General features: G+C 35.5%; 2 long non-coding RNA genes across 4 annotated transcripts; one reads left to right on the forward strand and one right to left on the reverse strand.

Annotated features, from left to right (window-relative positions):
* Positions 1–2,449: 2,449 nt before the first annotated feature.
* On the reverse strand, positions 2,450–6,755 carry LOC310892726. 3 transcript variants are annotated; one of them, XR_014578336.1, is made up of 5 exons: positions 6,392–6,755; positions 6,207–6,292; positions 5,954–5,973; positions 5,464–5,509; positions 4,347–5,242 (listed from the first exon to the last, which is right to left on the reverse strand). It is a non-coding gene; the product is annotated as an uncharacterized lncRNA (long non-coding RNA). The 3 variants fall into 3 exon arrangements; XR_014578335.1 differs by lacking the exons at positions 4,347–5,242; positions 5,954–5,973 and adding an exon at positions 2,450–4,338 and having other exon boundaries at positions 6,392–6,753; XR_014578337.1 differs by lacking the exon at positions 5,954–5,973 and having other exon boundaries at positions 6,392–6,752.
* A 1,325-nt stretch (positions 6,756–8,080) lies between these two features.
* Positions 8,081–11,017, forward strand: LOC310892727. The gene is made up of 3 exons (XR_014578338.1): positions 8,081–8,211; positions 8,976–9,258; positions 10,966–11,017. It is a non-coding gene; the product is annotated as an uncharacterized lncRNA (long non-coding RNA).
* The last annotated feature ends 15,969 nt before the right edge of the window (positions 11,018–26,986 follow it).

Below are 26,986 nucleotides of genomic sequence, written 5' to 3' on the forward strand. Positions count from 1 at the left end.
GCAGAATTACCTGGCACATACAAAATTAATTATATGTGTATATAAGACCAAAAATTTATTTAGCAGGCAGAACATTATAAGAAAGCTTTCACTATAAATGCCCACTCTTTTTAGAGAATAGACATGATTTTAGACTCAAGAGTTTGGACAAATCTGGTGACACAGCACTTCATGGATGCTGTTAGAAATAGCAGGTGTGCCAGTATTTTAAATTTTGATAGGCCATATGTGGAGTAACTTAGCATGGTGCTAGATAACTATGTGAATTATGTTATGCAGATTGACAACAAATTTGGAATTTCTGAAACACAGTAAAACTCATTTAAGTATATATTACCTCATACATGATTTACAGGTTGATATAGCTGATTATCAAGCCTACTGGATTCCTTCAGGGACTGTAGGACTTGTATCTACTGAAACTCCCACTGATTTTACTAGGAAAGGGATTACCTTTAGTCAGTAGATACTTATAACAGCATAAATACAATCCCAACTGATAAACCAGAGCAGTATTAACTTTAATATTATTTGAAAATAGTTTAGTGCTTTTCAAGAACCTAGTTCAGGATTTTTACTCATAATAAATTCAAGTAGTAAAAACTGTCATGCCTGTTCCCAGAACTCAAGGGAAGCTACAAAAATATATCAAAAAATATATTAAAAAATAGAGACAAAAATCAGTGCTTTAATGCCAAGGTTATCTTTTAGTTTAAGAAAAAGAGCAGGAAAGAGAAAATGTCAAAACAATCACTGTTTTGAACAGTTCTGAGAAAATAGCGGAATTGAAATCAAAACACAATTTTTTAGAGCAAGTTTTATCTCTCAATCACCGCATCTCAGGTGTGAATTCTTAACACTTATCCTCAATAATTTTTGTACAGATTTTTCCTTTAATTCTGTACTTTCAAGTAGTTCTGAAATCTTATTTTGGCAATTTCATTATCTTTACCGAAAGAAATTCCATTCTATTATTCTAACCGATTTTACATTGTGTGTATCAGTATATATTTATTCAGACAACTTTTTGAGATTGTATTTTTCAAAGTCTGTAGCACAGACAATATTCTATTAAAATGGTGTTATTCACCAATTCATTATTGTAGTATCATATCAGTATACTGCAGTTTTTATTCAATAGTTGTCTGATGGGGAATAAACTACTTTTTTTGTGCAGTTTAAAATGACTTTACTAACCTCAAACTATCAGACTATTTTTTTTATCATTTATGCATTTTTATTTTATGATAAACCTTTGCAAATTTCTTTTTATAGCAGTAAAGATAATAAATAAAAATTATGATACTTATGATTCAGTGTTTTCTCTAATGCTTTTCACTCTATAACACGTTAGGTGGAGAAAAGACACTTTTATTTCAGTAATGCTTTCACAGCTGTCTCCCATAAAATCCCCATAGAAAAGCTAATGATGCATATGCGGGACAAGCAGACATTGAGTTGGTTTGAAAACTGGATGAATGACTGGGCACAAAAAGTTGCAATCAGAGTCACAAAGTCTAACTGAAAGCCCATGACCAGAGGTGTTCTGTCTGGACATCAGGAATTTTTGTTTTCTCGTGAGGGTGGTTGAGCATTGGCAAAGGTTGCCCAGAGGGGTTGCGTTGTCTCCCTCCTGGGAGTTATTCAAAAGCCATATGGATATGGTCCTGGTCAACCAGATCTAGGTGGCCTTGCTTGAGCAGGGGAGTTGGTCCAGGTGACCTTCAGAGGTCTCTTCCAACCTCAACCATTCTGTGATTTTGTTCTCTCAGTTCTCATTTGGTAGATATTGCAAATCCCAAACCGATAGTCTGTCTCCCCTTTCGTGTTTGAGTAGTCCATCTGAAACTTGTGAAATATCAATACCTGGTACCTAACAGCCCAACTTTTAGGCATTGCAGTCATGATTATTGTGATGCCAAGGTCTGTTCCCATGGTTTGACTTCATTTATAGGATGACAGACTACACAGTACTGAGACACTTAAGGCTAATCGTCACTAAAAATTTGAAACTATCCTTTCATTTGTAAAGATGGGCTCTCCAAATAAGTCTCACATTGAATGACAATTGAGAAGAAATACATAAAAAAATATTCAGAGCAAAGGCTCAAAAGTGATGGCTACAGGTTAAAAGTTACAATTTTTTTTTTTCATTTTTTTCAGTCTGAATAAGAAAAATAGGGTATGATTTAATCAAGTGTGTTGATTTTACTGTGATTTTAGTTGAAACCCTCACGTAAAAGGAAAAAAAGTATGGGAGTACCTTGAAACTAGGTCTATTTGGAAATGGTATTTTAAAAATTGTACATTTCAGTGTTTTGATTTTATATGTCGTTAACTGCTTTCAGGTTCTTCAGCTTTTGGGACTGGCACATTTTTACCTGAACTGTAACATTCTTGAAGTAGAAACAAACAAAACCAAAGCACAGTACTGGACCAAAAGGTAAATTTATCTTTCAAATACTATAATTATTTTCACATAGATAGAACTGGAAATGTTTATGTCACTGTCCTGAAAAATCTCTATTTGTATGGTTTTATCTGGTCAGGGAAAAAGTACATTCACAACAGATTGTTCACCTATTTTTTCCCAGTAATCTCTGGAGAGAGATACTTAATGAATCTCAGGGAAACTCGAGGAATAACCAACATGTAATCCCTTACTCTTTCATCTCTGAGTCTCCTAACATGGGTATAAGTGTACATAGTAGCTGGATTTTGGCCAAAATTCTGCCAGGAGAAGGTGATAATGCCACTCTATAGAAACAGCTGTAACCCTTTTGTGTTCAGAAAAGGGTATTTACTATATGTAGAACTAGCCAAAACCCGTAATAATTTCTGTGGTTCAATTATACAAAGGGAGAATTAGTGAAGTTATTTACATTAAATTGTTTCTATTTGAGTTAGTGATTAGGCAAGACTAAAGGCATTTCTTTTATGTGAATCATGGCTAAGATGGTTGAAGAAAACAGATGAGAAAATAGCTTGTTCGCTTACATAGCTGAAAATTTATTAGAATTAAAATGTAAATATACTTATTCAAACATTTTATTTTTAATAGATCATAAAATAACAATTCACATCACTATATAATTATTGCCTTGGACTGTAAAATACTTAGATAAATGTGTTAATATATTTATAGCTTGTCTCATACCTTCCTAAAAATGCTTACCATTTGACAGACTCCACAAACACCTGTCATCTTGTCAGACTACGCTTTGCATTTTATCTTTTGTCTCTTCTTCATAAAATCTATGATTCTTAATGAGATTTCTCTTCAGAGAGATTAGAGCACTATAACGCTGTCATTCAGACAAGATTTTGCATCCTTTAGAAAAAGGATTCTATAATTTATTTTTGTCTAAAACATCTCTAGTATCATTATAATTGGAAAAGGAAAACAGATCTTGATAAACACAAGTACCAATGTATTTGCAGATACCTAAATGCCTGGTTAAAAATTCAACTGGAAGCTTAAATTCCAGGTAATTCATTCATCAGTATCAAATAGAAGCAAATCGTAAAGTAAATTTATAGAACCTTATTGATTTTTGTTTTTCACCCAGTCAATCCTCTGACTTTATCTTGTTGTTATGTAAAGACTTAATTTTCTTTTCACATTATGTACTTTTATGCCCTCTGAATTCCTGTTCTGTATTCCATTTCAAGTATTTTTGATATTGTTGAAACAGTAGTTGTGATATTTTTTAAGATCAAAAAGTCCTTTCTTAATAGGAATTAAATATACCCATCCTCTGAAGCACAAGTATTACAATGAGGTCATTTCACTCAGCATGGTGTAAACTAAGCACAATCTGCATTGACATAGCTTAAAATGAATATTGCTTATTTAAGGATAATGTTACACCTCATAACAACTCTGAAGTTGGAGAATGGGTTGTAAACAGAAGTGATCCAACTGGAATTTATGGTCACTTGAGAAAATTAAACTGCCTTTGGCTTCAGAAAATGAAAGTGTGAAGTCTTTTCTCTCTGAAGAAAAATGATAATCAGAATTTCTTAACACTTCCCCCCAAAAGAAGAATAAAGCTGCATATAGACATGTAGCGTTACCACATCTCACTTTATGACAGCTACATCATGATGAGATAAAACAGCATTGCTATCACAGTCAAATACTATTTGCGCTGACTCCACTGAAAAATCTAGAAGACAATACCGCTGTAGTCATATGGTTATATGACTCCATCCTAGAAAGTCTTGTTTTGTTTGGATTTGATCTTGATTTCTTTTCTCCTCAATAGGAAAAGGGCATGAATTGCTTACAGCTACTCTTGCTATACGTTTTTGTAAGGCAAGATAGAAAACATATACCTGTTAAGGAATAAAAAATTAGCGGGGATTGAGACATGATCCTTCCTGAAGGATCTGGCTTTACAAGCTTGCACTACAAAAGTAGAAGTTGCAAAACCGATACTTATATTAAGTTTTAAGTATTAAGTTGTTCAGCCCTATCCTTGAAATCATTGTTTTCAAAGTATTCCTTGGGCAAAGCCTAGTGCTTCCAGTAATTTGAAAAGAAATAGAACTGATTTCATCTGTGGATACTCAGTTGGTCCCAACTAATTACTGCAATTTTGATTGTTGAAACTGATGAAGACTCTGAAGAAGAACATAAGAAAATTCACTTAAAATAATACTACACTGTATTAATAGCGTTCTTAAGAACATCTTGTAGAGAAATTAATATCTAGCCCAGGGAAGATTACCATCATGAGTTCAAACACAGCTTGCTATTCTTGGAAAAATAACATTGTTTATATTTTTCTGCATAAATAGATGATATACGCAGATCTTTTGTTGTTCTTCAGTACAAGATTCCAAGGTGAAAACAGTTTACACAACTTAATCATTTTAGTATTGAGTGAAAGTAGATTAAAGTTTAAAGTAGATTAAAGTTTAAAGTTTTAAAGATAAAAACAATAAACTAAACTAATTGATTCCAAGACCTCCTCACAAGGTCTACAATTTAATTTCAAGTATTGAATGTATGTGTATTCTCAATTGTTTATGAAGGGAAAATGAAAATTTGTGCTAGTGGTCAAAGGAGCTAGAACTAATTTTGCAACTTCTTCAGATATCCACAAGGAATTTTGTCCTGCCTCCCCCCCCAAAAAAAAAACACAACACATTGTGGCATAAAGGTATAATTTCAGTTCACATCAGAAGACATTCTTCTCACTGCAGTACAGTTAAGCCCCACAAAGTGCCAAAAAACCTGCCAAAAAGTAATGTATTTACAAATTAGTTTTACATGTTGGCATTAGTTACTTGTCTGACCTTGCATTCAGGGCTTGATCTATCTGGAGGGGAACACGTAATGCCGTGCAAGGTTGTTTGGTTGTATGACTGACAACATGACTTTAAAATTTTGAACTGTTTGTATAGAAGCAAAATACAGAAGAGTACACTATCCCCAAGGGAAACACAGAAAACTACCTGTTGCTTCTCAGGTTTAAAGTCTTCCCTTCAAAGGTGTAAGCATCTGTTAAGGTGTAAGAAAAGGTGTAATCAGCTGTTTGAGTACAATTCTTACGTATACATGAACATTTTCCTCTCCAGTTTCTAACTTGCAGTGCAACATTTTTCATCGTACTCTTAGATCAGGATTCTGATTCTAACAGTGGTTCCTAGTGCAAGTTTCCAGAGAAGAGAGAAGCAAACCAGTCCTGACTGCTTTGAATGAGATGGAGATAGCAAACAAATGTAAATGAAGAAAATAAACCTGTGGAAATGTTTTCAAGTAATTGTTATTGTCCAAAATCTTTAAATTAGTTAAACCCTGAAAGTTAATTAATATCAACTTCGGTTGCATCACTAAATTTGAAGTAGTAAGGCAGACTTGCACCATTGCAGAGCCTCAGTCACAGTTTAAATTGACACTGTCTCTAACTCTACAAGAATGAAAGAGAAAAGCATATCTTCCTACCTTGTCAGCTCCTGGCAGACCTAAAGAAAAAGTTGTTAAAAGGTAATGTTTCTTAGGACATTTCACCAAATATGTAATATTTGGTAGTAACTAGACAACAAATGAAAGGGAAGATGAAACAGTAGAAGGTACTTGCATGGCCTTAATTTACATGGCGATTGACAATGACAATCTGCAATGGTTTATAAGGACCTGTGGACCTGTTGTTCAATCTTAACAAATACTTAAAAACATTCTTCAAAATCAGCCTTACCTGCATGCACTTCAGCTTCTGAGGTTGTTTTACTTTTGTTGTTGCTTGTTTGTTTTTTGTTTTATTTTTCAGGGCTGGGAAGAAAGCTTAGAATCCATGTAAGTAACTTCACAGAAAACAGTCAAGGTGAAGGAAGTACTCAAACTCCTCAACACTAAACAACTGTAGAACCCAGAAACACTTACCTGCCAGCTTCTGAACTTCAGTCACTGCTAAACTACTTCCCAGTAAAGTAGTACCACCAGGGTTCTACTGTATTGAGAAGGCACCACCAATGTAACTAGCTCATAGAGTCTCTAAAACTACTTTACAGAAACAGTAGAAAACATGAAGAAAAAACAGCCTACTGAACACTGAGTTCATTTCACCATAGTAGAAAAACACCAAAAATAACCCAAGCCTCAAACTTCCCTGAGGAGACAATTCCCCCCAACTCCTCATGCTTCCTATATAGCAAAGGTCAAATGATCCACACCTGGCAGATTTCACTTAACAAGGGTGGAGCCAAGGGACCTTGTGGAATAGGCTCATCTACCTGGCTTCAGTGTTTTAAGGTCAATTGCTCCTTATCGCTAAGACAAATAACCTGACAAGGGGCTTAGTTGTTAGAGTTGACCTAATGAATTAACTGCAAAAGGTGCATAAGGGTCATATTTCTGTTAGTCATTCTGTGAGGAAAATTAGTACAGAGCCTGTGAAAATCGTAGAATCATAGAATATCCTGAGTTGGAAGGGACCCATAAGGATCATCAAGTCCAACTCCTGGCACCACACAAGTCTACCCAAAAGTTTAGACCATGTGACTAAGTGCACAGTCTAATCTCTTTTTAAATTCAGACAGGCTTGGTGCAGTGACTACTTCACTGGGGAGCCTGTTCCAGTGTGCGACCATGCTCTTGGTGAAGAACCTCTTCCTGATGTCCAGCCTAAACTCCCCCTGCCTCAGCTTAACACCGTTCCCATGGGTCCTATCACTGGTGATTATGGAGAATAGGTCACCTGCCTCTCCACTCCCCCTCGCGAGGAAGTTGTAGACTGCAATGAGGTCCCCCTTCAGTCTCCTCTTTTCCAGGCTGAACAGGCCCAGTGACCTCAGGTGCTCCTTATCATCTTCCCCTCTAGGCCCTTCACCATCTTCATCACCCTCCTCTGGACACTCTCCAACAGTTTAATGTCCTTTTTGTACTTTGTTGCCCAGAAAGAAAAAAGCTAAAGAAATGGTTGACTGCTCTGTCGAATCGTGTTCCTGGTGGAAAAATTCTGGGGACCAGATCTGGGGACTAGTGATTCTTTAAACATCACTCATTTTCTTCTTACTGCTGCTAAGCACTGAGCTGATGTTTTCACGAAACTCTTTTTCTTGCTTCTGCATAGTAATGGTCATCTCCAAGCCCAAGGTTATACTATCTGAAGCAGGAATATATTCTCCATGTGTGTAATATTTTACATTAATCTGCAGTCAACTTCATCTTCCATTTTATTGCTTGGTCAGTCTCATAAGGTCCTTCACAATTTCCCCTATCCCTACTTCCTTTAATAACTTTATATAATCAGAAGATTTTCCACCCTTTACTCACTTTTCTAGATACATACATGCACAAAGCTGTTTAAATACATATGAAAATATTAAAATATCTTCGGAGACCTCTAGGTAACTTCCTTTCACTGTGATAACTTATCTTTAACTCCTACCCTCTGTTTTCTGTCTTTGCACCAACTGTTTTATCCACATAATGGAGTGTCATACATGTCCCATTCCCCCACAGCCTTCATTCCCATCTGGTAGCGATGACGGTATCTCTATGACTGCAATCATCATAAGATGTGGGAGCATAATGCTGCTGCCAGGTGCAGTCCTGTTCTAGTGTGAGATTCAGGCATACATTATGCAACTAATTCAGCTCCCAAAATCTCTGCCAAGAACAAACTGTGCCACCTGATGCCAGAGAGACACCCCAGCATGGTTCAGAGAGAGTATGCCTCAGCGAGAGTTCTCTATTTTAGAGTATGGCTTAATCCTTAGCTTGTTCAAAGCATTTTCACAGTGATTTTAGATGCTGCTGTTTGCCACTGTTTGTTCCCTTTATGAAAATTTGACCTATTGATTGCAATCAAGTCCACTTATTAAATTTGTTGTACAGTTTATATAATGAGTCCATTTATCAAAATAAGGTTTTGCTTGTTGTGAGATATTTCTCAATTAAAATGATTTATAAAGTCTAGCATACTGACAATAAAATTAAATACTTCAATGTTGTATACATAATGTTGTATACATAAGGCAAGGCACTGAATGTTACAGTTTAGTTTATTGGCATATACATACTGTTTTCTCTTGGTTTATATGCTAGCATTATTGCTTTTTGGCACAGATGGAATTTACAACAGATGCGGTTGTTTTACTTCCTTTACTTGCAAATATGTACATGATCAACAGGAAAATTTAACCAATATAGTATTTTCCTGTTACAGTTTAGCGGGATCATTCCCACCATGCAGGACAACAACAATAGTAGCAAATTTAGGAACTGAGTGTACTTAGTATATAAATCGTTCTTTATCTTTAAATGCATTTATTTTTAGTTGCTACTCTGTGTTTCAAATCTCACCTTTCCTGTAGTACTATGTATTGCCAGGTTTGAAAATGAAACTATTTTTGAATCATCAGAGAGCAAAAAAAGCCTAAGCAATCAAATTTAGGTGTGAAAGACACATTTTCATGATTCAGTAACTTCAAAGTAGCTAACTCATATTTTCCTATTCTTTCAGAAATTCAACTTTAAATTGAAAATCTTCATGGAAAAGTTTATCTCAAGGCTCTGTGGTCTGTTCTGAAAAGCTATGCAACAAGAAACAGTGCTTAAAAGAATCCATTGAGGACTATACCTTTAATCATATTATTATGCATACTATGCTCTAGTTCTACATTTATTCACTGTGGACATTGTGAACCTATTTCTTCAAAAATATATGGAGGACAGAGTACATTTTCAAAACACATTTGAACTTTTTGTCCTAGATAAAACAAGCACTTGAAAACTGTACACACTAGGTAATAATGGTTTTATTGATGTCTCACAAATCCCAAAGAAATCTAGTACTCTGGAAACTGGATTTATTATACTCCTTCATATGTTTTTCTAGAAAGCCATTTCTCTCTCTCTCTTTTTCTCTCTAGATGTGGGAGTGTGCAATACCTTTACCCAGTACTGAGACAAGTACCTTTTTGAGCATCAGGTCAGTCTCAGAGGTAGAAAATGAAATGTCTTACCTCTAAACTCTGACTGATTTCTGTATATTCTGACAAAATTTAAAGATATGTTATCTTCCTGGAAGTTTAGAATCAAACAGAATCTAATTATATGAAATAAAAATAAAGAAGATCGAAAGTCCTTTGCAAGCCTTTAAGAAATGTCAACCCTCTCACTCTGGAGTTATCAATAACTTTAGTGTCACAAAGCAGATTTTTTCTTTTTTTCCCCTGTAGTTTGAACTGTTTTTCTTGTACTCTGAAGTCCTGGATCCACTATGACAGGAGACGGGAGGTTCTGTAATGATTTCTAGAATACCTTGCTGTCTTCCCAACTTGTTTCCCATCATTTTGTGATCATAAGGTCTCAGTTAACTTATGATTCAGAGTTTGGCTCCAAACCATAAATATTGTACAAATTATATTATGTTATCTGTAAAAATAAATCTGGAAACAACTTCATATGTCCGTTAGCTTATGAACAGTATATATATATATATATTTCACTATGCACTAATATACGGAAGTAGAAAGAAGAGTAAAAAATATTCCTAATATTAATGAATTTTATTTCATCATATTTTACATCTTATTTTTAAGTCTGACAGCAAAATGGATCTGCATTTAATATTCACTGCTAGTGCCTCACAAGGTAGATGATATATATTATTATTTGAGATTCAAGAATATCTATATTTCTCTGTAGTATACAGTTTCCAACATTATTTTGAAAGCTTGCTTTTTCTGTAGAATGAAGTTGATATATTCAGTAACAGAGAGACTGTTTTTGAGAGTATATTAGTTCTAATTTGGAAGTCTAATTACAAATGCTGCTGGGAAGGTCATATTTCAAAAATAATGATGTTAAATCTCTCCTGTAGGAAAGGTCTTATGGTTTTAGAATCTCTTTCCTTTTACTTAACTGATTCATAATTCCTTGCCTTCATTATGAACACGTAAGCATTGCATGGTAGCATGATAAAATATTCAAAGCTTTTGGAATCAATTACTGTTACTTTCCTTCTGATCTAAAACAAAAAGTTGATGGATGTCAGTTCTTCAACTTTGAGATGTTTAAACAAACAAAAAAGAGGTAGATGATAACGCCAGAGGCCTAGTGGGCTGATATAACAAAATACTTCTCACGTCTTAAGACTGAAATGATACACTAAACTTTCTCTTCAGAACGCAACTTAATGGAAGCATAATGTAAACCTAGATGCAAAATGTTTCACCTTGAATTTTGGTTTTAAGTTTCACATTCTAATTTTTTCAGTTCCCTCACTGGACCAAAAAAGTACTGATTATATAAAGTAGTTTCAAAGATATCTTTGTACAGAACTCAACTATCAAGGTTTTATCTAGGGGAAAACTGCAAAACATTTTATGTTTCCTCATTTTAGATTCCAAAGGAAAAAAACAGTCATCCTCGCCTAACTATTCAAACTATTTTGATGAAAATTTTATCCAGGTTAAAATAATGTGTTATCTCAACTCTTTATTCCCCAGAAATATGGCAATAGTAAGCTGCAAAGAGACATCGTTTGCAATATGTTGGATACCTTTTACTCAATCCATAGACTGAAGATGCTGATAGGTGTCACACTATTTAAAAAACAAGTAAAATATGGTAATATTTTATTATGGTATAACTGTGGAAAAGTACATTTCTGTCTTTAAAATATAGCATTTTATATATATATATATGTTTTTATTATTATTTTAGGTTTCTAGAGCAAATTAAAATCCTCAACTAACTTCACTGACAATAACTTTTCTTAATACAGCTGAAATGTGAAACCATTTTCAGGTGAGTTCATGAATGCTGAAGATGTCTTTGTAGTCTTTAGTTACATAGGTTAATATCTATGTGAAAGCTTAGGTAGTCTCAACACTCAGTCCTTCCTTTTATTTCTGGAGGTGTTAAAAGGGCACTAAATGCTATTTTCTATAGAAAGATGAGAGAAATAGTTATTCTAATTTCCAGAGCACTGAGAAAAATAGTGATCAGTCAAGAGCATTTGAAGTTGTCTATTGATAGGTGTGGAGCTGCTCCTAGTTCCCCAGAGGACAAAGGGACTAACAGAAAGAATAACATTTTGATTAAATAAGTAACTGTAGCCCTTGTGCTCAGAAAGGGCAGTGAAATATTTTTATTTACCTTCCTGTGATTTATATCAGATTCTATATTTAATCCCTCCTATGTTTAATTTCCTTTCACTGCTTGGACAAGAGAAGGGTTCTAGCATTTACAGTATTAACTCCTCTTCTTGTCCTTTTTGATGACATAGTTTATATATTTTCTGGCTCTTCCATAATATTCAAAGGTCTTTTCTCCTCCAGGCTTAAACAGAAGGTATAACAATGAAAACTTCTTGTAGAAAGACTGAGAGATCTTAAAGAAAAAGTTTTTCTTGTTTCTGACTGCAAAACATAAAGCACATTTGAACAATAAAAAAATAAATCTTCCCTGTGACCATCATCCCTGGTAGGCACCTGGACAAATTTTGTATTAAGTAATTGCTTTTGTCTTGCTCCTTTGAGAACTTCCTTTGAGGTTCCAAGTGTCTTCAGTTCATGATGAACTTCAGGGACGGGAGAGAGGTTTCTGAGACTCTTGTTGCAAACAGTCACCATCTTTCAAAACTGAGTCCTCTCCAATAACATTTAATTTGTAGGATATCATTTATATTCATCTGATATTTGTGGCATTTGTGAATTTAAATATGCATTTTAATCAATACTGTTTTTATATGGCAATGAGCTCTAGATTAGCAAAGTAGCATCCCTGTTATATTACAGTTCATTTCTTCCCTTCTGGACACACAAAAGATAATTGAATTCATAGAGTAATGTCCTGAAAGCATGTGTTATAGACTAGTTTCCTGGATAAACTAAAGCTTGATTAGAACTCTGAATATTCTTAGATTGTGGCCAAATGCCACTGCTATTAAAGCTGAATTTTAATAGAGGCTAATGCGGGCTTTGGATAACATCTATAATTCAGTTTAAAAAGTTCTTTGACATTGTTCGTAACATCGTGAAATCACTATCAATGTGTGTGTTAAGTTTTAAATCAAAAGAAAATGAGGCAATGAAAAGAAAAGCTTTTTACTTACTAGATCCACATCACAGGATTCTGTGACATGTGACGTATAAAGTGAATAGAAATTATTAAATATTCTTTATCTTAAAAAGAATATATAAAACATAAAAATAAGGTATCAAATACAGATGGATAAATAAAAAAAAATGAATTTAAATTCTCCTAAAATAAGAAATATAATTTTAAATCATTTTTCCCTACACATTTATTAAAGAAGGTAACCCATAAATCTCTAATGGCTTACTTTCAGTAAGTAGTCAGGATTACTTTCTCAGATTTGTAACTGAATCTAGTGCCCAGTCTACACATCCACAATTATCTAATTTCTCTACAAAAGATACAAATACAAATCAATCAATCAAAAGATGCAAATACAAAGCAATTTTCTGTGTTTAAAGACCATCTTAACACTTATGATGAAATCCAAACAGTTTTTGAACATCCAGATTTAAATTCAGAAGACTAGATGAGACAAAAAACCTCTGCAGCCTTTTTGAGAGGTGAGAAAAATTCTGGTGAAAAATTTGAGAGAGATAATTAGATATCTGCCTATTGTCTTCTGTTTGAGGTTGGTGGGATCCACAAAGCTAGTGTCCTCCTTCTAGGTCTTTGAAGTATCTGATTATGCTCAGAAATATCATACAGAAATACCGAACTTGATACTGTATTTTATTTTATTTTTTCCCCTAATAGTCTTGATAGGATTGAAATCTGCACATTTTCATTCCCAGAGTGATTTTCTCATCAACAGGGAATATCCAGTGAGACTCCAGTTTTTCTGTTGGAAGAAGGTCACCATGATGTCAGGAATGTAAAAGAATTATGTGTTCAAAAGAATAATTGAAGAAAAGGATAGAGGATATCCAAAAGACTTTGATGGGCAAACTTCAGCTCCCACTCTCTGTTTCTTCTTTGACCTATTCACCAATGTCCTTAACAAAAAAAAAAAAAAATTCTCTTTGCTTGGATATCAGATATGACCCAACTCTAATTCATAAATCTGCAACCTGAGGTAGATATAGTTTTAAGAATAAAACAAACCCTTTCAATTTATTTAAGATGAACAACCTATCACACATACAGTTTCCTACTTGTTGATATGTACACCACATGAAGATTTGTGTGGTCTCTTTTGTAATCAAAATATTGCTCCCTGATGCATATTAATGTGTGCTTGTGGGAGTCAGAGGATGTCAAGTAGAAAAGAGTAACTGTTAAGGGAAGTCCAGAATTAATTATAACATAAATGGATTAAATGCATGTTTCAGAGAAAACAGAGAATAGGACTAAGCAAGAAAAATGACTGATGTTGCTTCCCACTGTGCATGCATAGGAGTCTGAAGAACATATAACTATTAATTTTCTACTAATTACACCACGGCTTCCAGACTTGTCCGAGTAGCAAACTTTATAGACTAGTTTTTGCATAAGCAATCACTCTCATTCCTTTTCAAAGTACAAATACATATATTCCCTGCATCAAGTCTCAGGCAGAATCAAAGTCATGAAGTGCAAGACTTCATAGCACAGCACCATGTGTAATCAGGTTATTAATTTGTTATGTTCTTTTATACTTTCCCTAATTAGTACTGCCAAGCTGCTTAGGCATCATTTGCTCCAGAAATTCAGTCACAGAAGGAAAGGGGAAAGGTGTTTCCCTTTGAACTGAATTTCAGAGGTCAAATACTTACACAGCTGATAGGTTTAAGGGTGGTTTTTCCTTTGTATGATTTCTTTTTGCTATTTGAGGCCAGTCAAGAAGTCATGAACTACCTGAGTCAGCTCTTTGTTGTTCAGGAAAAAAACAGGCGTCCCAGGGCTTTAACTGCTGTTTTGGAATTTCATACAAAAATAGACCGTATTTTTCAAGGTGAGCATCCTACTCTTCATCAAAAACAAACAAACAAACAAAAAAACACCCTCTTGAAACATTTTACCCTAAAATAAATAATTAGTACATACTGATTTGGAAATTTTGCATACACACACAACTTTGATTTCATTCTTTGTAAAGGCAGGATGTCAGGAACAAGGAGAAAGAATTAGCAAGTGAAAGATTAATAAAATCATCTTAAATTATTTAGATTTGGATTAATGTAATCAAAGTGTATGACAGTTATCTTTCATGTTATATATAAATTTCATGCATTTTAGGCACATAGCAGAGAAGTTAGTCATTAGAATGCTACCAAAATTATCAGTTTCTGTCTATTAACCCAATGCTTTCCTAGGGTTTAAAATTAATTTTCCTGTACATGTATCAACACGGCAGCAAAGAAATCTACTACAGAGTCATGGCTCCTAAAAAAAACTGTTTGGGGTTTGTGTGGCAAGGTTTTGGTAGCAAGGGACAGCAGGGGTGGCCTCTGTGAGAAGAGTCCAGAAGCCGCCCCATGTCAAATCAGAGACAGTTCCAGATGGCTCCAAAAGGGACCCGCGGCTGGCCGGAGCTGAGCCAATAAGTGATGTTGTTTGCACCTCTGTGAGAGCAGATTTAAGAAATGAGAAACAAACAAACAGACAAAAACTACTGAACAACAGCAGCTGGGAGAGCGAGGAGTGAGAACCAGCCCTGCAGACACCAAGGTCAGTGCCGCAGGAGGACAGGAGGTGCTCCAGTCACGCAGCAGCAGTTCCCCGGCAGCCTGTGGAGAGGCCCCTGGTGGAGCAGGCTATCCCCCTGCAGCCCATGGGTCCCACGGTGGAGCAGATCTCCACGCTGCAGCCCGTGGAGGGAGCCCAAGGTGGAGCAGGGGCAGAGAGTGACCAGGAAGGAGTGCCAGAGCTGAATGGAATAACCGCGTTAGGGACTGACCACAGCCCCCATTCCCCATTCCCCTGCATCACTTTTGAGGAGGATGTAGTACAGCGTGGATGGGGAAAAGGTGTTTTTAGTTTGCTTTTAGTTTCTCACTGTTCCATTCTGTTATAAATAGGCAATAATTTATATTAATCTCCCCATGCCAAGTTTGTTTTGCCTATGATGATAACTGGGGAGTGATCTCCCTGTTCCTTTTCATCGTATTTTCTCTCTCTCTCTCTTTTTTTTTTTTTTTTTTCCCAAAGGGAAAGGCCCTTTGGGGAGGGGGAGCAAGAGAGCAGTTGTAGTGCCCAGATGGGTAAAACCAACTCACAAACTTATTTAATAATTTAAAACACTCTATTGGTATGAAATATTGACTACATAAAAGTGAATATAATTGCTAAGTGTAGAGGAAAATATAACTATTTTTTCCATATGATTGGATGGTCAATATGGGATTATACAGATAAAAATGGTTACTAAATTTGAAATGTAAAGACGTCATGACAAAATCAGAGACATTCAGAGAGACAGAAGGAAGAAATGAATGTGACACAACAAAACAGAAGTCCTTTATTTCAATTGCAGATATTGCAACCAACCTTAATAAAGTATTTACATTTTGTAAGTAGCCTACTATACTGCATCTCTCTTAGTGATAAATCAAGAAAATGAAAAATGAATTTAAACTCAATTATTACACCTCACTGTCTCAAAGATGTTAGAAATCCAGCACTGACAAAACTGTGCTGATGAAGAAAGAAAAAACAAATCACTTCTGGTCTCTGAGTTCCTCTTTGCAAATGCCTGCTGAATTCAGATCTAATTTTAAGACATAGAGGGAATGGTCAGACAAAAAGATCAATAGATTACAACCAGCATCTCTGATATCAAGTAAGTGAATTTAAAACAAACAAACAAACAACAACAACAAACATAACAGCAAACACAATTAACAACACATTCTGAAGCATAGGTCTATGTGCAGAGGTACATATCCAGGCATACACACTACATATATACATACGGACACACTTATATAAGCATATGTGTTCAACTTGTGATCATTTCTCTAGCAATTCTAATGAATTAGGTAATTGTGAAAATGGGAGTATGCCACTCAGTTCCTGTTGACTCAGGATCTGCTGTCTTATGAAAAAATAACATAGGCTCTGTGTGTGAAGCAGCATCTCTGACGCTTAGTGACATGTGATCACTTAATTGATAATATCTTACCTTTCAGGACTCCTGCTGAGCTCAACTGTTAGAAAACTGCCTTTCATGCCACTAGCTGTCAATATGTGCAAAAAAAAAGGAACGTTATGAAAATCATGAGACAGGAGAAGATGCCTTGTTAGATGCAGACAATCATCTGCTCTTATAAAAGGAAAGGCTTCCTACTCGTGGTGAGTTCTTGCAGATTCCATGAAGCAGACTGACTTTCTCTCTGTAAGACAAAAGTTGGGTACTGTCAGAAAATAAAATCAAGGAAAAATATAGAAGCTGTCATTGAAAATGATCATCTTTCTTAGAAAATGTGGTGGAGTGCAATACCATCTTGTTTCACCTACTATGCTGAATCCTTTCAGATTTTCTTTGTCTTCCATATCTAATTACAGATCTCTTTCCATATTTTTATATATTATATAGAAACACATTTCTCTACTTCTCTCTTACCATATTTCTGATGCCCTCTAATCCTCTATGGACTCCATCCAGCAGCCCACTAACTATTCCTTTCATATCTTTTATTCTGGTTGATGTTAGGACATCACTCCTTCAGGTGGCATTCAAAAGCACGTGCCAGTCCCTGAGGCCTCTTGAAACTGGAAGCACGCTCTGCGTGCTCTGGAGCCCTTTGTAAGGCGCACAAAAGTATTGCAATAATTCACATCTCTTCAGAGACAGGAGCAAACCAACCAGCCAGCCAGCCAACCAACCAACCAAAAAACTGGAAAAAAACCCTGGAAATATAGCAAAGATCATCCTTTTTTCTTCTTTCTTTTTCTTTCTTTCTTTCTTTCTTTCTTTCTTTCTTTCTTTCTTTCTTTCTTTCTTTCTTTCTTTCTTTCTTTCTTTCTTTCGTTATTCTATATATATATTTTTTTTCAGAATGGTTTGGAAGAACAAAAATAGGAAGCGTCTGTGTTCTGCCAGTTTAGTAGTTTATAAAGGTTATGTCTTTCCTTTTATAAAAATAATGCATGTAAATAAAGTAGATTTATATGTGATGTAAAATCCATCAAAGATGTTGCAGAAATTTTGCCTGAGGATCTTAACCAATGTTAAGACAACATTTCTTTCTAAATTAAATAGAAAGATTTAATCTTGGAGTATTAAAAGACTATATTCAATACTGCAAGCAGATTTCATTTTCTTTTTTTTTTTTGTTTTGTTTTGTTTTGTTTTCTCCTGGCTTTTATGTTACAATCTTGGAAATAAGCAAGGTCTTATTTGAAAGCAGAGTAGTTTTTAGTAAGCATAGTGTTTTGCCCATTTCTAAATGGTGAAACTGAATGTTATGGTTCCAAGTAAAACATTTCAGTAGTCCAAGACAGTATGGTGTGCGGTCAGCCTTTTTTTTTTGATCCTTCTCCATTTAAGATATTTCTCTACAAGCCTTATCAATTTAGAGTGTCTGTGGAGATGTGTTAACTAATTTGGTTACTAAAAAGTTTTAGGAACATGGAACCAATATGAAATGAGTAAAGAATCATTTACTCATAGTGCTTTCAACTGTATTTCATTTTCCATTGTTCACCTCTAAAATGTCCATCTAGATTAAAAATAGTTGAGATAATTACACAAAGTCTGATTCTTAAATTTTCTGTGGTGGTGCAACAGAATGCCCAGATGATTTTTCTTTTGCAAGATGACTCATTCACTAGACCTTTTAATGGAAATGATAGGGACAGGTGATAGTTTCAACTTCATTACATATCTTAACTATGGACACTTGTGACTGGTACCCCATGCTCCTGAACCCTGGCAGTATGGCTAGCATAACCAACAATAAGGCAAATATCTATAATATGTTAGCAGGCTCTTAATGTACACTTCTGTCCCCTTCTCTTTCCCCTTTTCTTCTCTATGGGGGACACCCATAACCAGAGTGATAAAGAGCATTAGTATTGTCAAGACCCAAGTGCTGGGTCACCAGGAAGGTATGGGGAATATGCACCGTCAGGGTGGTTAAACCCATCAGCGTTGTCAATAAGTTGGGTTACCAGGAACTGGTGACACCTGTCCCAGTACTGGGAAGCACAACAGCATGGGAAAGCATAACAGCACAGGGAGCACTGTCTATTAAACCAGGCAGTAGCAAGCCCAAAGTGGGACTTAGACCAGAATTGCTATTGGACAGCAAAACCTCCCCATCTCTCCTCTCCCTTCCCTTCCCCTCCCCTCCCTACGTCCTACCCCACCTCACTTCCCAGTGGCCAGGGACACCTCCATTGTCATTTTCTTCATCAAGTGAGTGACTCATTCTTTTACATGAGGTTATGGTTGTATTATGCGCTGATTGATAAGAATTTGACTTGATCTGCTGAGGGTCTGTCCAGGTGACAGAAAAGCCCGTGTAACTGAGAATTCTAGAAAATCTGTGCACCTGTAAGCTACTTTAAGTGCTAGAAGTAGTAAACAATAAGATATGCTGATTACTATTTTTTTTTCTTATGTAATAATAAATCTTTAATTATAACCACAACCCTGTGTCTAGTTATCATTCTGCCAAGGATCCCTTAGGAATCTGTCTGTCCTCCGTTATGTTGGGTGACAATACTGCACAAGCCTTTGCAGAATTCTCACAAATAGTTTTTCAGTAGATGCAATGGATGTCCCTAGACTGGAGGACCACAAAGACAATTGTCTTTGATCTCTCCCAGTAAACTCTAGGACGAACAGAATCATCTGGGTCTTCTTTCAATTTCTGTTTGTGTAATATCTAGTATGTAATGAACTCCATATATACAAATATGTCACTAAAAGGATCATCCTACCCATACAGTATTAGGGAAGCTTAACTTTGTCTGGGAACATGAGAGAGAAAGGAAAGATATCATGGCAAAATTTTTTTGAGTCACCTTTGGCCACTTGGAGTTACCTACTTTTCAGCCACTGTGTCTCTGTGCATCCAAAATCAGCAACAATCCAATAAGTTTTTAGGGCTGTTCATAAACTTGAAACATCATTGGCAGGTGTTTTCAGCAGAAAGTGTAGTCCTAGACATCAACCACTACTTCTCTTGCCAGCAAGCATTATCTCTTTTTAACAGGATTTAGGCTAATACAGCCAACTTTCCCTCAGGGCTCTCTTTATGCCAAGAACAGAGTTACTAGAGAATCAGCTCTATTTGGTTTTGGTGTGGAAACACAGAACTGAGCATCACTGTAATACTGATAACAGTGGAGCTCATCACAGCTCACAGTTCCCATTTCTGATTTACATGTTTGTGTAGCAAGTAACAAGACTGAACTCTGCACAATGATACCTGTATTAATCTTAAAAGTGGAAGAGTAATTAATGAAACTATACAGTTCTGATTCCATTGAAAAAGTTGTGAATGGAGCTATCCTACTACAATTACATAAAAATGTGTCCAATCTGTAACCTCAGTTTGTATAAGTCACGAGTAAAAGCATGAATACTGTTTTTGCACATAATAGTATTAGCAGTGATGTCACTTTTGGCCATTGCATGAACTCATCTACCAAGTTAGTTATCTCTTTCCCACAGCCAACTCTGAAGCACCTGGTTAGTTTTTACTGTTGGAGTTTGTGTTATTATTAAATATTAAAGAATAATAAAATAATCTTTATTTTATATTATAAAGAATAATAAAATAATATTTAATATTAAATTAAATTACGATAATAAATAAAATTGCAGAATGGGAGATAATTAGAAATATTGCTATCAGAAGACCAATTTTTGAGCATTCAAATGTAAAATACTTTTAATAGGTCTGCATTTTGGATAAGTTTAGCAACTAGTAGTGGCTGAGCGAAATGAAATGGAAATGCTTCAGAAGACCTTCATTTGGGTGGTATCCAAGCTTATTCTTATTTCAAGTTGTTTTTTTCTGACAAACTTTATTTCCTGTCTTCATACACATTTGTCATATCATCAAACACATGGACCATCATAAAGTATGGATACGGTTCACACATGAATATAGAAAAAAATCAGCTCTGCTATTAATACAAGGCCTTGGCACTACTTGTTGGATTTTACTAGTCATGAAAGGCACAGATTAATTTATTTGATTAGACATACTCCATGGAATCTCAAGACCATGTTATTAAGTGACTGTGAAATAAGAACACCAATGCATTAGCATTTTCATGTTCTTACAAAGCTTTGTGACCCTTAATACAACATGTCAATTTTGGTAGGTTTCTCTTTTGTGTAAGTCAAAAGACATTTGCACACTCTCTTTGTTTAGCTGTAAGTTCTAATATAACATGTAAATAAATTAAATATTTGTCTTTCATCATATACATATTTTCCAGTGTTAAAAATTGCAATTTAATTAAAAATTTTTCATGTATTTCTAACATTTTATTTAATGCAAACTACCTTGAAAACCGGGGTTGTCATGTAAAACAGCAAAAAGTCTTTTCATTCTTCTTCAAAGAGACCGTACTTATTCAAATATTGGGTTTCATGAAAAAATCAACACCTCTGATGGTTTAGCCAAAGTTTCAGAAGTATTTTTTCCAGATATAACTCATGTGCATTCATACCTGCAATGAAGTGCTATCAGATTCCGTTGGGGCTGCCCTCCTTTATCCATTAAATTACCTCAGAGGCAAGATAATACTTCTGAGGCAACCTAAATTTCAGGTGAACTTCTGTAGACAACCTTTTGATAAAAGCGATGTGGCTGAGCAGTGAGCAGAAGATATAGTGGACTTGTCAAGTTTTGTCCAGGTTTAGAGCAAATGCTGAGAATCCTGACAACATCAGACAGTGCTGTCAACATTGTTCTACTCAGACTATACGGGAAACATATTTAATTCTCTTCAGCTGCAGCCACTGGCCACTGGATAAACTGTAGCTTTTGCAAACCGTGAACTGAGCACCCAGATGTAATCCCATTCTTCCTTCACATTTTCATCTTCCATCATTGCTGCTGAACTAGGCAGAACAATAAATAGTTAGACTCCTTTAAAGTTATTCTTTTAGAGACCTTATTTTACTTGAAAATGCTTACTTTTGAAGATGTCTTTTCACCTTGCTTTTACAGAATTGCTAAAACAATAAAATCCTTTTGAAGTGAAAATAACCAAAATTAAAGCCTCCTCTGTTTAACACACTTTTAAGAAATCATTTCAAGCCACAAAATGGCTTAAAAGCAGACATTTTGTCAGGAGCTATGAGCTTCAGAAAAGCTGAACACAAGTTCTCTAGCACATTTCTAATTAAATATGCAATTAAAAAACGTTCAGTGGCCCCTAAGGCTTCCAGCCTAGTTAATAGAAAACTTCTCATCTTATTTTAACAAGTAAGATAAAACTTTTTTTTTCTTTTAAAATATCCACTGTTAAATAAAAATGCCATTCTACTTTGTTTCTTCTCTATGCTTCAAGAACTTATTGAACACTGAATCAAATGGCAGTTATCATGTTTTTAGAAGGAAAAAAGATAATAAACATTAAGTAAGATTTTTGAAAAGTTAAAGTAACACAGACTGGATTTAGGGAGTGACACTTTAACAGGGAGCATAGTGATAGGACAAGGGGTAATGGTTTTAAATTAAAAAGGATAGATTTAGATTAGATATAAAGAAGAAATTATTTACTCAGAGGGTGGTGAGGCACTGGAACAGGTTGCCCAGAGAAACTATGGATGCCCCATCCCTGGAAATGTTAAAGGTCAGGTTGGATGGGGCTTTGAGCAACCTGGTCTAGTGGAAGGTGTCCCTGCCCATGGCAGGGGGCATGGAATTAGGTAATCTTTAAGGTCCCTTCCAACACAAACCATTCTATGATTCTGTGATTCTATGATTTCTGTTGATCAATTTCTTTTGGTTGAGTAATATGCAAGTTACATAAAAGAGTAGTGTGTATTATGTAAAGTATCTGGTTATTTTAACTTATTTGAAGGCTTGCATTTTAGTATAAGAATTCACATCAGAAGTGTATTTATTTCATTTGGACTACAAACCTTGTTCCAACTTCTTTTTTGATGGAAAAGGTATGGTGCAGATTGTAGAAGTTCCATTATAATAGCATTGATTAGATGATGTTGTACTTTTAGTTCTTCATCCTCCAAAGGATCTTGAGTTCTGGGCTTTGGGACTGAAGCATAGATGAAATATATACATGGAAAAGGGCATGCATGATGGATAAGAGTACTCAAAATACAGGGGAGGAATGGGCACAGTCCTGGTTTCAATGTGGAAGTTAGAGAAGGCCAGTGTACAAGGAAGCACTGGAGAACAAATCCAACAGAAATAAGTCAATGGAAAGTACTCAGGGAGATGCTGAAAGCATTTTGTACAGCCAAAGAGAGGATAAGATAATATCAATATGAATAAACATTAACACAAATCTACACTGCTAAAATTCCTACACAATATTGTTGCTTTTGAGTTATGGTGATGGAATAGTTCACATACCAATATTAATCATAATAATCAAGGCAGTTAAATTTTCTGGCAAGTAATGCATTTCATTTGTTAATTGCGTTCACTGTTAATGCTTTTTCACATATAAATCCTTATTTGTTCTTAAAAGTCATAGACATCACGTCCATAGATTGGAGAATTTATCACATAAGTTGGTGCGGCATGGAATGGTGAAACCATGTATATGCAACTTTTAAATTCTTTACCTCATATCAAAATGACTCTAAATCCTGCAATAAATGTTTTGTGCTATAGTCAATTTTCTGTCACAAAATATTTTCTGTAAAAGGTTCCTACAATGTTACAGTTTTTCTTTTGATATTATTTCTTTCTTGAATTTTAAAGAAAATGTATTATTGACAGATTTGTTTAGCACAGTAAATATTTGAAGATGTTTTCCCTTAAAGGTCATCACTATTTCCCTTTGTGCATCCCTATTCTAGAAAGTGAGCAATTTCCAACTACGTAGAAAAAAATCTATACTGTTTCAAAACTTAATGAAATAGGGTACAGAGGAAACAGATATATTATTTCTTTATATCTCTTCAGGTTTGGATTTCTCAAAGCTTCTTTTTAGTGATTTAGCTTTAATAGGTGTTTTTTTGTTTGTTTGTTTTTTTTGGACAAATGATTCATGTCTTCATGTGGCTGTTTCAACATCTGAATGTAATGTAGATATGTGATAAAGTATTAATTTATTAACACTAAACAGCAAGAGAAATATATATCTTATGATAATTGTGCATTTTCAATTAGCGATGACTCTGAAAAGGGAACTGCATAGACACAGTCAAATAAATCTAACAAAATCAATTTATAATTTACTCAAGGAATGATGACATGTCAAGTAAAAGGTTTTCAAGATCTGATTTCCTAAAGTCTTTGGAAGTACAAAAATGTACAGCACACTTTTCTTCCTGATCAGCCGGGCCTTATCCAAAAGACATCCTTCTCCTCTGCGGCTGCTTTTAGAAAAAATCTTTGGATTTTCTTAGCTTTGCACATATAAAACTGCTTTGCAACCTGATGGACCTGTGATCAGTCTTTTGCAATGACTAGAGATATAGACTTTGTTTCTCCCATTTTTATTTTATTTGCAACTGAGTTTGGGAGAATAATATACCAGAAAATCATAAATTCAACATTCCCTTCTATATTCTGAAATAATAATATTTTTTCTATATATGTATATGTACTCATGTTGTGAGGATATCTAATTCTGTTTCACTCAATGAGTTGTGGTGGTTTCACAGTAATGGGCAGCTAAACTCCACCATGACTGCTTTCTTACTGCCCATCTTCAAAGGAAGAGGTAGAGAAAATATGTTGAAGAAGGACTCAAGTGTTGAGATAAGGAAAAGGAGATCATTCACCAGTTATCATCATGGGCAAAACAGACTCAGATTAATATAATTTATTGCCTATCACTAGCAGCCTTGAACAATGAGAAACTTAAAGTAAACTACAAACAGCTTTCTCCCCACCCACCCTGTACTATGTCCTCCACCCTGAGTGGCACAGCGGAACAGTGGCACAGGGAATGGGGGCTGCGGTCAGTCCCTAACGCTTCGTCTCCACCGCTCCTTCATGGTCACTCTCTGCCCCTGCTCCAGCGTAGGGTCCCTCCCATGGGATGCCACCCTTCCTGAACTGATCCTGCATGGATTTCCAAAGGCAGCAGCTCTTCAAGTACTGCTTTGTCATGGGTCTATACCACAGTGTCCATTGTTCAGGATTGGACTGCTCCAGCATAGGTCCCCCACAAGCAGCAGCTCCTGCCGGAACTCCTGCTCCACTGTGGGCTTTTCTCCATGGCCTGCAGGTCCAGCCTAGAGTCTGCTCCTCTGTAGGCTCTCTGTGGGCTGCAGCATGGACCTCTGATGTGGTACTCCATGGGCTGCAGGGGGACAGTCTGTTCCGCCATGGTCCTCTTCAGAAGCTGCAAGGGAACTTCTGGTCTCGGGCCTTGAGCTCCTCCTGCCCTCCGTCTGCACTGACCTTGGTGTCTGTGGGATTGTTTCTCTCTACATTTTCCCACTTCTCTCTCCCAGCTGCTGTTGCACAACATTTTTTTCCCCCTTTTCTTAAATCTGCTTTCCCAGAGGCCCAACCAGTGTCGCTCACTGGCTCAGCTCTGGCCAGCAGCAGGTCCCTTTTGGAGCTGGCTGGAGCTGGCTCTTCTCTAACATGGGGCAGCTACTGGGCCCTGCTCACAGAGGCCACCCCTAACAGCCCTCCCTCCTCTACTACCAAAACCTTGCCATGTAAACCCCGGAAAACACATGGATTAAATGTGAGCTCTTTTTTGAATGATCTATTCTGAGATTAACTCAGGGAAAATAAATACTTCAGTGTTAAATGAGAGTTTTTTGTTAAGCAACTCTTTGAATGCCTTAACTAAAGTAATAAACTAGTAGTAATAAAGTAATAAACTATTGGAATTGTATTTCTGTATTGAATATTCATGTTACTGAGTTAAAAATCTGTTTTAGCAAGATTTTCTAATATTCCCAAAAATGTTCTAATTCTCTAATCGTTCCCTAAAACACTAGTGTGAATAAATTAATCAAATTCCTTACAGAGATGAACCCATGAGATGGAAGGGAGAAAGGTGAGAAGTGTTACTTTATTAGGTATCTTGATCAAGATTTATTGCCATGGAATTTGAGTTTTGATTTGGAAAGACCTAGGATTAAGATTAATTTTACATAATTAATAGAAGTACAGTTTGGGAACCTGTACCTTAGTGACCTACCCAAACACCAATTTATTGCTCTGGGATGGTAATAAATACTTCTAGACTAAGTTTAGTTTAACCTATATTATTCTAGAAAAAGATGAAAGATGTAAGAAATTTCAAACGAGAATGGAATAAAGACATACAGAGAATGACAAATAAAAGTAATCCTCTTTAGACAGTGAAAACTAGAGAGATTTCTGCAGTGACGGCAATTGGACTGTGTTAGCCAAGTAGGAGAATAAAAACAGAAAAAAAGGTAAAAGTTGAAATATGGTCAATATGTCTGAAAATATGATGTTTTCAATGCCTTTGAGGATAGTTTATATTTGCCTTTGTATGGATGGTGATGTAAAGAAATGCTAAGAAGTTGTTTTAAGTATAAGGAGATTAATAATAACTGCTGAGTTGTAGTTAAGAAGATGGACAACATTGACAATATTCCTGAAGTAATCTGCAGTTATCTACAGACCTACAAGAAGAAAAAGCTAACTTATTGCTGTTGAGGCCTGTGTCTCTCTGCTAACTGCATTTTCAAATATCCAAATCCAAATCAGAAATACATCAACTGCTATAGATTCAATATTATTGACAATATTCTGAGTAAATGGGTTTGATGCCAGGAAAAGTAATTTGATCCTGCAGGAATATGACAAAATAATGTCAACAGTTGTCAGAAATTTGCTGAGTTGAGCTGAGGTATTTGGCTGGTAAACTTGGAAAGCCAAAGAATTATGAGTCCACTCCAAACACAAAAAAAGATAAAAAGACAAAACAACAACAACAACCAACAACAACAAAAAATACAAATCCCATAATGACCACCTTTTCCTCATTATCAAATATTTATTTAGCTAGAGTCACAGACTAACATTATTTAAAGAGAAAAAGCCTAGGAGAAGTCTAGACAAAGTTATTCGTTCCTCCATCTTCACAAGATTACTGATTTGCCATTAATCTTTGTCTTAAAAGTTGTTAGATTTACAATTTTAAAAATGGATTAATTTAAATAAAATGCCAAATGTTTAGCCCTCAATAAATTACAGACCTTATCAAATACGTGCATACATCCAAACATATTAAAATGATTTTTAGTACAGAATTAAATAATATGAACATCATTTGTACCATACAAAGACATATTCTTAGCAAACTTAACAACCGAACCTTTGCAAAAATTATCATTTTTCTTGCATAGCAAAGAAACAAAGTAGCTTTAGTTCTATTCTTTAAAAAGGTCAGATAGGTTTA

Source organism: Anser anser (genome assembly GCF_964211835.1).
Source record: "Anser anser genome assembly, chromosome: 1".
NCBI lineage: Eukaryota > Metazoa > Chordata > Aves > Anseriformes > Anatidae > Anser > Anser anser.